At 37.5% G+C, this 14586-nt stretch overlaps 1 protein-coding gene across 3 annotated transcripts in view; it reads right to left on the bottom strand.

The window, feature by feature from the left end:
• LCOR (ligand dependent nuclear receptor corepressor) overlaps nt 1-12779 on the bottom strand; it is a 51159-nt gene extending 38380 nt beyond the window's left edge. For 2 of the 3 annotated variants that reach the window (XM_025894777.1, XM_029958483.1), the window contains exon 1: nt 3061-3164. The gene's annotated coding sequence lies outside the window, so the exon portion shown is untranslated. Of the gene's footprint in view, nt 1-3060; nt 3194-12224; nt 12305-12719 lie in introns of those variants that run through there. The other variant, XM_018069232.2, reaches the window with a different exon arrangement.
• Between the last annotated feature and the right edge of the window lie 1807 nt (nt 12780-14586).

The following is a 14586-nucleotide window of genomic DNA, read 5'->3' on the forward strand; positions in this document are numbered from 1 at the left end:
CCATTTTCTTGTAAAATCTACAGGATGTTTTATTTTTGCTAAGTATGAGATACTACTATTTTAAGACTACACCAAGAAATGAGCCAAACTTAAATTTTGGTACATTTTTAGTCTCACTTCCTTCCCAAATGGCCCACAAGGACACCAGCCTGGAAAAGGGTGGAGGCTTTGTTCTGCTATGGTGACATTTCTTCCACTTTCTAGCCTCTTCACTATAAACTGCTGAAGGACATAAAAAGGTTCTAGGGAGGCCCAGAGGGACACAAATTGATGGCATGATCACACTAATTTGTGTGACACCATTTGACATGTGCTTGTAGCATATACAAGTGGGGTTGGCAGGAATGCAGAGCTCCATGGCACCTGTGTTTTCTGAATGAACAATCAGGCCTTTACTGTGCACCATGTTTTTATATTCAATTCAGTAATGCTTGCAGCTGAACATATTTACACACCCAGAAATAAAATATTACATATGTCTACAGCCATGCATCTTCACAATCTGTACCTTCAAAGAATCAGCCCAGAATGACTACTTTCTAGTGCTGCTCAAGATAAACTCACTAGTTCAGGACACAAAACTGCATTTTCAAGCAGAAGAATAGTTACCTAGTTACGTTAAAGACTTCTTGCTTAATAGAAAGCCTGAATGCTAAGGATTAAAGCTGTTAAAAAAAATGAGTGGAAAATATGAGCTGGTGCCCCTGCAGCACCTCTTGAAATCAACCAGATGTTTATCTTGACTCCTGTCTAGGTTTTTGGTTTTTTTTTTAAAAAAAAACAAAACAAAACATGGAAATTCTCAGAGAAGAAAAAATGCAGCAAATATTTATCAGCTATAGTCTAAAGCAGTACCTCTGAGCTTTAAAGCCTTAGTAGCTTTTGTGTATTTTTATACTGAAATCTTAAAAAGGCAGTATTGAACAAAAAAAAAAATGTATGATTTCATTAAACCAGAAAAAGGTCCTATCCTGCTACAAAGTAAAGGTAACAGACAACTAAGTTCTACCACCCTGCTTTCATTAGAAAATATGAACATTTGAAGAAAGCATTACTGAGTCAGAGTGGCATGGACACAAATTTCAGAGAAAGGATGTAAGATTAATGGGCATTAAACCTGTTCAAAAAGTTCGCTGATCTTGCTAATTACTTATTTATGTTCAGTACATGAATGTGTGGCCTCAATATACGACAGGCACCTGTTCACAGAACATCTGCATTTTCCCTGATCTGCCTGGGCTACAAAACCCATGTCTCAAATGTTACCAGCAGTGAGGATGGAAAGAAGAAAAGAACTAATTGCTGGCACAAAGCCAGGAGAGCTCAGCATCTCTGAACAATGCAGGAACATCAGAGTTCTGCCATTCTTTGTGTCCTCTTTGGTATGACAGTGCCTGGGGATCTTATGGCAGTGGCATGAGTTAGATTTCAAGCAATCTAAATACAGACAAGTTTGACAACAATGCATTGAGGATTCAGAACTGACTTCCTGGCAGGCTTCTACCCCTTCCTTATTACTCTTGCACCAAGCATAGTTTTGCCAGAGGAAGGAAAACAAGAGTATATTAAAAAAAATTCTCAAACATTCCTTAGACATCTGACATGTTTTATTATCTTCATTCCATGTATCTGGCCATGGACAGAGTATTATACCCCTCATTAGCACACTGCAATATCTGCCACTAGTTTCCCAACAAATTAGAAAAGCATACACTTTCCTAGAAGACACACACACACACACATCATAAGTAAAAATTTAAGCTCAGTGTTAAAGGAATTAAGTCTTTCATAAACAATCTCGAAGTGATGAAAGTGCCCTTCCTTTTCCTCACCAGAAGTAGTAATATGGAAGAAACCTGTATTTTCTCTAGATTTTAGTTTTCTTAAATTCCTTCTGGATTTAAAGAGAGATGGGATAAATTTAAAAGCAAAAGGAAACATTTACCTTAAAAGAAAAAAAACCCAAACTTGAAAAGGAAGCCTTGGAATAAAGGCATTATCTGAACTATCAGTAGTAATGCAGTAACTATCCTTCCCTACCATCCTGCATGTATTGCAAAAAGTATAGAAGCATCATAATTTATAGCTTGTATTTATTCATTTGAGTCATAAAAGAAAGGCTAAGATACTGTTATCTACTTAAAACACCTTTAAATATTTTGGTCACTGGCAGGAAGGGCTGAGGACTGGCTACAGCAATTTCTAATTTGTTAAACTGAAGCCTTGCATTGTCCCCCAGCAGATAGGTTGGAATCACTGATTTGGCAGATTTTCTCACACATGGGTTAGACTGATAAGTATGATGTACTTTCATTCAAGATGCATTTGGAAGCAACCTCTGGATTCCCATTTCTCAGATTTGTAGAAAAGAGTGAAATGAGTTTTTGCCTTCCTAAGAGCACAGTTTAAGTGACAACTCTCCAGAATATATTTTGGGGATTTTCTAGCATTGAGCTGCTGTTAATGTTTTCAGTATATTCTACAGCACAGATTTTCCAATTCTTTTGCTGATCACATTTTGAATTCTTCATATATCCCCCTTAGCACTATTCCAACAATTTTTATACTGTAAATTGATGGTGATAGGGTAGGTAATCACTACTCATAGTGTGATGACCTTTAAGAAAAACTGCATTAGTACACATTCCATTAATATAAAATAAATATTTTTTTAAAAAAAACATTACCCACCTACTACCACCTCTACCACTTGACCTTACTTCTAAACAGCCCACTCACCTAAAACATTGGTTCAGGGGAACAGTTCTGCTGGGTAAGAACTGAGTCATCTCTCCAAAAGTGAAAACACCAGTGTTCTCATGGAGAGATCTGGTTTAGGGTTAAATATGTTATACTCTCATCCTCAGTCCCAAGCCCACACTGTTGTATTGCTACATTACTTGAGAGTCAATTTTTACTCTTAATAAATACATATAAAGAAGACAACTGAAAAATACCGAACATAACAGTGACAACTTGAACATCAGATCTTTGATAACTGCATTGCATGCAAAAAGACCACAAGAGACACTATTCCCCCCTCCCCCCATTAAAACTAACCTTTTCTGTAAAAGACTGCATTGAGGAACTCTTCCGCTTGCCTTTCAAAACGAATGATTTTTGCTTGCTCTTGTCTAAGCAGAGCTTCTTGTCCAGCTTCCGAGGCTGGCTCATCCAGACTGACTAAGTGTTCCTGCAAAGATATTTAATATTTGTAAGATCTTCCTGACTCCAAAATTAATAAAGTTCCTTAGGCGTTAAATATTTTACTAAATTCAAAACTTTTTTAGGTACTCAGCACAGAGTTGAATCTATTGAAACCACGACTTGTTTTTTTGACTGCTTCAGAACATTGTACTTTGTCCTGTTTTCTTGTTGTAAATGCAGCAGAAGCCTGTAAGTTTTGATAACATTACGGGAAATAAGAGCCCAGTATAAAGAAGATGACTTAGATGTTTTACAACATTTGGCTGCAAATCTCATACCTAGCACTTGTTCTTTGGCTGTTACTTTTAGATCCAAGAAATAACTATTGAAGGCAAAACACAGGTAGTTCTCCTTACTCTACACAGCATTCATGCAACTGAGCAAAAAATGACCAAGCATTATCAACAAACAGGTCCTTTTGTGAAGAGGCTCAGTAGTAGCCTCTTTTAAGTGAAATAAACTTAAGTTAGCTGTTACAACACCTACAATTAATTAAAATCCATTCTCTCTCTTACAATTAGAAACAATTATCTCCAATATTTTCAAACTAGGATAATTAAATGTGTGAGATGCCAGGATAAATCACTCATTTTAAATATGCTCAAGAAACTACAAGGAAAAGTTACAAAAATACAAAATCTAAACACCTGGATTCCTCCCCCAAATACACACCCCTTTTCTCATTTCATTCAGTTTAAGGCCTTGCTCCTACTCAGGAGAACAATCCCTTTTTTGTCCCTCTCCCTCCACTTTCATTTTAAGCTATATTAAAGTTACCTGTATTTACCTACTGCAGGAATGCATACACAACCACTCTTTGGGTTTAGGGAGTGTTTTGTTTTGTTAACCTTTACAAAGTATCAGTTACCATAATATCTAAGCTGCATCTGTTTTTTTGGCCTCTACTGTGTAAGTTTATTTCAGATTCATATCCTTGTGGGACTAGAAGGGAAGGAAAGAACTGGCAATTCCTTTATAAATCACAATAAATGAAAAAATAAGTAATTCTTAAGTTTGTGCTGTCTCAACTTCAAGAGGTTTCATGAAGCAAGGTTAGATAGCCAGCCCATAGTAAATTAACAAACACAGCAGTCACGTGAACTACGCGCAAAGGGTAATAATATGAAACGATGTGGACTCTGGCCCGAACAACATGGGCTCTCACATCATATTTGTAATTCAACAGCTTCCAAAAGCTCTCTTTCAAAAGTAAAGGGAGATACTATTCAGACAGGGTACAGAGACAAAGCAGCATTTTGTGCCAAATAAAAAGATGTGATGAGGGAGGCGACAGGTGAGGAAAACCACATTTGATGTTATGAAGGTAAGAGCCTGTGGAAGAAAAGACCTCACAAAGTGGCTGATGCTTTGTTCCATACCAGAGAGATTCAAACTTGCTTGCTCCCATAGAAGAGAGACACTTCTTTTAAGATCGTATGAAAGAATTAAAGACTAATTTGAACTGATGGATTAGCCAGAAGTGTTCACCTCTGTGCCAGGCATCCCAGTGCTCCCACGGTTAACTGGCATTTTATGAACACCCTGAAAATGCAGTTGTACTTTTACGATACTAAAATATGTGAAATATCTGTACAGGATTTCACAATAAAAACATTTGTGGATAATAAGACAAATATTTTTTGAGAGTTACGATTCAGGTGAGACTTCACAGAACATACTTGTACGCTCTTTTTGATACTGTGTTGCTGCACCTGGCAAAGCTTATTGCAGGGTTTGTCCTATTTACTGACAGTCCAAGATGAGCTATATTATCTTCTAAGCATTATCAGGATAACTGTAAACTCAGCTTATCAATTTGTATAAAAAGCAGACATGTGCAAATTAACTAATAACAGAAGTAATCTAGGCATATAGAAGTGTTGTAGCAATCACTGAAATATCTAAGCCTTTACAGAAGTTTTGCTTTAAAAGGAAACTCTGCAAACTGATGCACAGAGATTCAGCTAGATAAGATCCATTAGAGTTAATTGGCATCCTCTAGCTAAAGTCCCATGAGCCATTGCAAAAAAACTTTCTTTTAATTCAAAGGACAAACAGAGAATTCAGAATTGAAGGAAACATTATGCCTTCAACCTGATCTGACACCCTGCCCTTTAACAGACTACAGCTCTGGAAGAAGCCTAAAATAAAAATAAGCCTCGGCCAACAAAATGCATTTCAAATCTTCCTAGTATGTTTTGCAACTAAGACATACACAGTAAATCCTGGCCTAGTAACTTGGTGGAAACAGAGTCCAGTGGCACCACAGCTCACCACAAACAAGTGTACTTTATATTACTCATATAAAGGCAATGTAAGAAGAGTACAATTTAATCTAACAAGGCTAACTAAAGCTGTACATTTTCTTCACAGAGAAGGAATGAAGAAAAAGGGATCAACCAAAAAAAAATTGTAAGTGGTTTACACTGGTGAACAGCTGAATAAAGGAACACTTCATCTGCATTCAGGAGAGGAGGGGAATAGCAAGAAAATGGCAGTGTTTAGTTACTACCCCTCAAACCACAGAGCATCTCCTTGCATATATTGTTTTTATAAGTGTCCATGCTAAAGAAACACAGTAAAATAAAAGAGTCAGATTTAACCTTGCACATAGAAAAAAAATAATCTTCGGCATCTTCTGGCACCTGCAATACAGCACTGACTACATGAGACAAAACAAACTGGAAATGTTTCTGCCAATTGGATTTTTTATTATTTTCTTATCCATTTTATCACAATTATTCCAGTAATCTTTGCAGTTTGTTCACACCGGAAGGAAAATTCAAGTTTTCACACTAAGCATTTGATTGTGATTGCTATTCAAAGTCAAATTCCAAGAGTGGGGCTTTTTTTGTGTGATTTAGGGGTGTGTGGTTAGTTGGTTTGTGGTTGTGTTTTTTTTCTTTTTACATTTTCCAGCATTTCTTCCCAATAACCATTATTTGGAACAACATCTCAGGCTTACCCTCTCACTCTACAGTCTTGAATCACACCAAAGTTTTCAGCAGCAACAGTAGGAAGAAGAAAAACCTATTAATATTTAGATAGCATTGTCATTTGGGGTTTTTTCCAGGATATTTGTAACCAATCAGTTACTTTTACATATTATTTATAACACAGGATTCATTCTATTCTCTCTGTGCTTCCCTTCAGGTGGGAAGAATCCCACCAGCTAACGTGCAGTATCACTATGCTGAACAATATACCCTCAGAGAAAGACACCTGGAGTGGTTTGCACATGCTCCCTAAGGGCTGAAGCTCTTTTTGTATGTTAAGATAAACAGCATAACTATGTAATTAAGTCAAAGATCCTTTGAAATACAGAGCTCAGGTTTTCAAAGCGCAAGGTCAGTGCGTGACCTTGAGAGACCACCTAATCCTGGGCAGCCCAGTCCTGTCAGCACTAGTGCTCCATGTTCACTGAGACCCTCCTTGGAGGAAATGTTGATACAGCAATTCCAAAAGCTAAACTGCTGACACAAGAGAAAGGTATGATACACACTGTTGTTGTGCAGATATGGATACAGCATTTCATGTTTAAGCCGCAGGACACACACAGATGAAGCAGGAAGAGTCCAGAAGCTAGAACAGTACGAGGTAATTCCTATTCATCTTTGCAGAGAAAAAGGAGGGAGGCTTCCCACAGACCACCCATGGTTGACTGGTCAACCCATGGACCCCAGGGATACAATCCAGACTCCCACCATACTCTTACCCCCCGCCCCCAGAAGGCAAGATCAGGAAGAGTGAGTAAGAAAGGAATGTTTCAGCATCCCTAGGCTGTCTTCTCCAACACCTAATTTTTCTTAAGACTGTACAGCCTTTTTAATTCTTAACCTGTGAAAAGGAAAATAATTGACTATTTTCTGTAGACAAGCTTTAAGGGCACCAGAGACTCTTCTTTCCTTCTATCTGCAAGACCAAGTCATTCCTGCTGCTTTCATTTCAGTGCTACTTGGTTTGCTTACATCTCTCAAAAAGCTACAGTCAGGTGAGGCTTCACCAGCATTTAGGTTTTTCTCTCTATTGAGAAAAATGCCTCTCTTGATATAGTCCCCAAAATAGTTTACCCTTTTACCATCCTATCACTTTTCAGACATGTGTAACTTGTGACTTGATAACACAAGTCTGTCTATCCTGTTTCTCAAATTTATCAAGATCATTTTCAATTCTGAGCATGTCCTTTAAAGCATCTACAACTGCTCCCAGCTTAGCATTAATAAAAATTCAGATGGTTTAATTAGTTTTAAGACCTCCCTTGCTTACTTAACATACATATTTTTATATGAAGATGACTGATGTCAGATTTATCAAATTCAAAACAAATTTATCTTGACGACTGAATATCATTTATTATCTATATTAGAGGGAGAAAAAATAAATCAGTGAAAACACAACATGCTTACATTAACATTTATGCACCAATAAAACTGAAACCCCACATTACTACTAAACACAGCTGGAGATTATCACAAACAGCCTCTTCAGGTTTTAGCCTCCATATCAAATTATTTTAAAACCACATAGTACAAAATTGACAGTCTAAATGCTTGAGTTTTTTAAGTGGTGAAATCCATTAAAAATGTTTTAGAGCATGTTCCAGCACACTGAGGATCTCCATACACAGTTTAAACACATTCTAAAGCCATCAAAAGTTCTAAGAGTTCTGAAACTTCAACTAATTTTCAGATATTTCCTTTGCCATCTTATTCTACAAGTTAATGCTTTAGATGATAATGGTAACTTCAGAATTATTCAGACACTTACCACAGTTCACATCTTATTGTTTATGCTCCTCCATAGTGAAAGGCCACCAGATTCAGAAACTTTTATTATGACTAATCATAATCAAATAATGACATATTACTTTTTAGATGTCTGTGTAAAGCAAGGACTTACAAGCTTTTAAAATTATCCAAATCATATCAGAGTAACTTTGAATTTTAAAACAACTCCTTCACATGCTGTACCCTACCACACTTCTTCACAAATGAAAGAATTGTGAGAGGTCCTTACACTGAAGCCTGAGCATTGTACAGCACTTTGCAGACCAGATTCAGTCTTCAGTCAACAACAGTATAAGACTCCAGAATATGCTCCTAGAAATCATCTTCTCTCTTGCTATTTTTGTAGCTTAAATATATCCATAAAATGGTTAATGTGCTTAGGAGTATTATCCTTCTTGTTCTGCTCTCACCAACTAATGAGATTAGTTGTGTGTTCATGTGTGTGTGTTCCTTTTTTCTCTTAATACATACAAATTGCTTTATGTCACTTTAGACAATAGTGTTTTATTTTCCACATACTCAACTGAATATACTCAACTGAATCCTCTTTAAGGATTCATTTTCCAATATTCCCTTTCTTCTGGCCTTTCTTAAACTAGGCTTGAGCTCCAACAGTAGAGACTACCTGATTTGATAGAAACATTCTACATAGAGCTACAGATTTCTTCTGTAATGATAGCTCTGACAGATCTAACAAGCCACAAAGAAAATTAGGAATCACAATTAAAAAGAGGTAAGTCAAGTACACTTAAAGTGCAATCCAACTGAATTGATGAGTCTTTTCTGTACCACAACCTTTTAGAAGGAAAAATGATAAAGACCACAAGTAATTGAGAATTACCACATTTGCAGATCATCCAAATGCAAATTCACCAAATTTGGTCCCATAGGACCGGATCCTCCTCTAACTACGTGTAGGCAGCTAGAGATGCTAATTGCCTTTTTTGACTTTCTTGTCCATCAATGTACCCCTGCCTTACTGCACACAGGCACCCAGGCAGCAGCTCCTTAGGTTACCAGTTATTCTCTGATCATACTACACAGAAACAATTGTTGTATTCTGCATTCTGTGATGAAAGAAAAAAAATCCAGTTTCGAAAAGCTCTGTGTTATTGCACATAACACTTTGAATTTGAGCAAAAATATGACAGGGAAAATGTTAGCTCCCTACTTTGTCTGTAGTTTATTACCCCTTACACATGAAGACACTTAAGTCTATTTCTCTATCAAAACCTGTCTTGTATTTTGACTGCCAAAAAACGCATGCATTTGCTCAGTATTTGCAAGTAGAACTACTGCTACAAATAAATTAATCTTTTTAGAATACTTCAGCAGATGGTTCTCCATCCTTTGAAGAAGTTGTGTAATTGAATCTGACTGCTTGTAAAAGCAAGAACCAACATCACTAAAAGAGTGGGAGAGCAAATGTAGTTTTTTACCCCTTAAGCAGCTCTGCCAATAAACTAATACTGGCCTTCAATTCTCATCCTACAGTCCAGAACTCAATTTTTCTTAAGCACAACTACTGGTCTCCTACGTTACAGGTAATTCTTAAGGGTAAATGAAATCCAGAAAAAACTCTGAAGATTTTAATTGGTTTTGAACTTGTTGGACCAGGTACCTACATGTCAGTCAAAGGTGAAAATCAAGGACATTGATTAATTATTCAACCAATCCTAGATGGGTATTGCTAAAGATGTACTCATTGGAAAAAAAGGCCAGCCACAACCATGTGGTTTGTGGCTATCTTGCTCCCAGCTACAACATCAGTTACATACCTTTTAATTCTGTAACTCAGCAGTATATAAGCACAAACCCAAATCATCGCACCCTGCCTGGTTCTTTTCCTAAAAGTTTAAGAGGATGCAGATGAACAATTAAAAAAAAAGCAGAATAGAGGGTAAGGCAGAGAAAGCACAACTGCTATCACTTTATGTACAGGAACAGACAGTTTTAGCAGTTACAGAAGAATGAGCCTCCAACTCCCTAAAAAGAAGAGTTACAGATATTAGTACAGATGCTCAATGGAAGACATTTCAAATAAATTAGCACCATTTCTAATTTAGTTCATTAGCTGAAGGATGTCCGTTATTTGGCTAAATACCAAATTAAGTTACAAACTTTTTTCTAAAAATTCTATGACATTTCAATTCAAATTAAGATGTTGTCAAACTCGCACTATTTGAAGGCTCTCATGAAAGAATCCTATTTAGATCTGTATTGCAAGCTAATGACATCAGTGCCAGCAGTGCAGCAATCTGCTGCACCCACAGGAGAAAGGAAGCACTCCCACCCTGCCATCTCTCTCAGCTGACACACAAGAACTCCCTATATCTAAAAGGAGCCATATTCCTCCCTCAAAAACCAAACCAAAAAAAGATAAACCAAAAAGCCCAAAACCCCAAACCCAACAGAACTGACAGAGAGGCTGGAGAGCAGTAAACAAACAAACAAACAAACAAACAAAAACAAAAAAAAAGAAAAAAACCCCTACATACTCTAAAGTCTTATCTCACAGTTCTCTCCAGCCTGGTCAGGACAAATCTCCTTCCTCTTCCCCTAGCAATGCTGCACACCCCTTCTGCATTCTGTATCAGCCTGTACACAATCCTAAAATCTCCTTCGACCCCTGATGACAAAACATCGTGGAGCACATCAGGTGTGACCACATCTGCATCTTTTCTTTCACCCATTTAAAAGCCACCACAAAGTACAATAGGGAATCGTGTGAGGATCCTTAACATTAATGATAACTATCACTTGCATAAGGAATACATTGCCAGTTTCCCAGTAATACTCAATTACAGGCTACACTTGTGAAACCAGAAAGAAAAACCCAGCAAAGTAGAGGAAAATATAAATAGTGGTATCTCAGCTTCTGACTAAAGGTGGCATAGAAGCTTGAAAAGGACAAGGCACTGTACCTGATCAGCACACTATACAGTACATGCTCTTCATTTTTGTCTTCACCTAACAATCACTGATTTTCAAAAGCTTTATTTTAGTTATTGTGGACTTATGAGGATGACTGAGATATAAACCATCTTTTTGAAGATCTACCCATACACTGTCAGATTCTCCCAGACTATGATCAGTCTCTGACTGTGCCACAAAATTATTTTCTGCGTTAATGCAACGGCTTAACAAGAACTGTGCTAAACACTGAATTTTGTCCTTTTATGAGATGAGGTAAGACAAAAGACAGAACTCCTTACACCACAAGCATACACACATCTTACCTGCTGTCAGCCTCAATGAAGGAATTATGCTTCGTATCTATTCTAAATGCAAGCATTCCTAAACCTCCTCCCATGCCTTAACAGAAACTGTAATACGGAAACAGGAATAAACTGGCAATATGGCAAGTATCACTGTCAACAAGGTACTTCCTTTATGGACAAGCCATGCAGCTACACATATTAGAGGAAAGAGTGCTTTTGTTTCATTCCTAAGTTGACAGAGATCCACTCTGGTGTTGTTTAACATTGTGCAGGAAAAAGTAATAGTTACGAGTTCCAGTAAATTAAGTTTTGCCAAGGCAGATGATCCTTCCTTCCTATGCTATGGAACAATCATTATTTCAACACATGGGCTGAGCAACAACCACGTATAGCATGATAGCTTTTGTTTCATATACACCTATAATCTCCTTAATAAAACAAACTGCAAGTTTATTAAGTTGGCAAAGCTGACTTGTCCATGTTTAGGCTCTGACTTGGTTATGAACAAGCACAGTACAGAATCTACCATACATGAGAGCCCTTTAATAAAAGGATATGGCCCACAGGGAAGGGGATTCCCAGACACAGAACAAGACTCTAGGTTGTTAAAATGAACCACATTTCCATATTGAAGATAAGCCCATCGCCTGACTGTAGTAAACATGCACGAGCCACAGTTTGGCTCCCCGAGGAAGGGTTTCATGATTCCCAACAAGATCTCTGACAAAGAACTCAATCCCCCTCCCCAACAAATAAAAAACACTGAACAGAAAGGGCCAACACATAGGGGGGAAAAAACATACCACCTGCATCACATACTACAAAGAAAAAGTTGCACAAAAGAGGCAGGTCTCTTCATTAACTTGCGTGTTTTAATTCAGAAAACCTTCTTCCAAAGGAGGGGAAAGGGGCAGGAGGTTGCAGATTTTCCATATTCAGTTAACAGCAGCAAACTCCCTCCCTTTGTCCCTCCCCTACAACTACTAGCTTCACACATCTGCATTGTTACCTTCACTTTTTCTCTTCTCAGGCAGCAGAAAAGACAATTTTCATCAAAAGACCAATCAGAAACACCTTCAGGCTCACAGTCTGTAAATCAGAAGAATAGCAAATTACTTCATATTCATAAACCACGACACAACTGGAGCCAAAAGAGAAATGCTGAATTAAATACCTGTTTCACAACATTCTTGCCTGCATTCTGAGGATGCAGGCTTCATATCGGCCATTTTTCTAAGTCCCCAGATTACCAAACTGTATACATTTTATCATTGCACAACAAATCTGTTTTTCCCAGCACTGCCAAATACACTCCCAGCTACATAAAGATGAACGCACACTCATTAGTAATTTTAGCCAATATGAAACTAACTGTGAGCACTGCCTGGGGGAGGGGGAAAAAAAGCACAAATCACCACGGTAACACACATTTTCTAGAGGCAGAGCTGGGGCTGCTTCTGTCATTAGAAATGCAGAACAAGATACAAACATAGAGATTGAATACCTTTAAACAAACTGAGATCTTTTAATAATCCAGGTCCAAACAGGCCTTCTAGAATACTTTCAAACCCTAAAAGCAAATAAAAGAATTGTTAGCTTTCTAGATTAAGTACGTCACTACAATATTCACAATAGCAGTTCTATATTTATCTGTTCCAAGAACAGAGCTCAACGTGCTTTCTCTAAGTATTAGAAGATACATGGGTCAATTGTGATGACTGAACTACTGACAAACCATAGCACAGAGTCCACCGACTCCTGTACTTCTGTAAATAGCTAGGTTAAAAACGAAGAACATTACGACATTGAAATAAACCATTTTGAAAAGAACACAAAAAACTATATGTTCTACAACATGACCAGTTGATTTCTACACAAAAATACTCTCATTTTAAGTCTCCAAACTGAAATAAGGTATGTTTTCCCAGTTAAAAAAAATACATTCTTCCATCTCAGTGGCATTCAGTTACTTTTCTGAATTTCAGCAAACATTAAAATCAGTGTTTCCTGAGGAGTCACAAGTTTGAGGAGAGAAAATTAAAAGGAAAGGGATTCAGCATCGCCGTGTCACTAAGGAACGAAATTCCAATCACAGATCTGCATCTAAGACACGCACAGTCCAATTTACTTCAATGCCATGATTTATGCCTCACATAAAACACATGTAACCAATTCGAGTTTATTCCAAAAGAGGGAAAACCTTCACCAAAATTACTGCCATTATTGGGAAATGTTAAATCAATATTACACTAAACCCCTGCTGGCAGTAAAAAAAGCTACAGAGCTATTAACTACCCAGTGCTGTGAGAACACAGGTTAGCAGAGTGAATATGAAAAGTACAAAGACTACTTCAAGGGGGACAGACAAATTTCACCTGCTTATAAAAATGTATTCACAATATGGCCAGTACAACTTACTATATTCCCCCCCCTTAATAATTTTGCTTTGTAGGTTTAATAGAGGTTTGGGGGTTCCTAGCTTCTCCTACTTGTCTGGGTCTTTGAGGGGCAGAAGAAGCAGCAGGAAAAAAAAAAACTAAGAAACAAAAATATGATTTTAAATTTAGAGAAATTTGCATGGGTGAATTGGGGACAAACTATCTGAAATAGCTATTTTTAAGAAATCAGTCAAAATCTAGACGATCACGTACTACGAAGGAAATCAGTTATTACATTGTAGAAGAACAGTAATTCTAAAACAATTCTGACTTCATCCAGATCGAATATCAAAGTTATGTTTTGTACAGCAGTCTTGAAAAATAAAGGACAAATAGTGTTGCACCCCTCTGGGTGTCAGCGAGTGTCAGTGCACCAACACCACCAGCTGTCAGATGCAGGATCCTACAGAATCTGCAGTCTTAGATGGCCAAAGCATTGCTGGGGTACAGGACCATCCATGATCTAACACCTGTCAGAGCCTGACACTAAAAATCTAATCTCAGAGAGGACCAAGTGGAGAACAACAACAAAAAAAAAAAAAAAAAAGAAAGGGGAAAAAAAAAGAAATGGATTTAAAAAAAAAAGAAAAAAAAGAGTGACGGTGAAAGAGCAGTTAAGAGTAAAGAGAAATAGGGAGAGATCAGAAAACAAGGTGGAAGAAGAAAAACTGGAAAAACATCCCATCCAACAGCACCTTGTCAGGCAGAGAAGTAGCACTGCCTCCAAAAAAAGCCAATTCAGGCTTCAGGAAGTGGCAGGAACAGTGGGAAAGGGCCGACCAACCTGACCTAGAAGAAAAATAGGAGAATCAGGGTATTGACCCATAGGTTTATAATGCTGACTCTTTTATGGGTAGTGACCCCTCAGAATTTGACTCTGAAATGAAACCTTAAGGAAAACAGCTAATCAACCTCATTCTTAATCTTTTTGTT

This window comes from Manacus vitellinus, unplaced genomic scaffold (assembly GCF_001715985.3).
Source record: "Manacus vitellinus isolate BGI_N305 unplaced genomic scaffold, ASM171598v3 scaffold_15_pilon, whole genome shotgun sequence".
Lineage (NCBI taxonomy): Eukaryota > Metazoa > Chordata > Aves > Passeriformes > Pipridae > Manacus > Manacus vitellinus.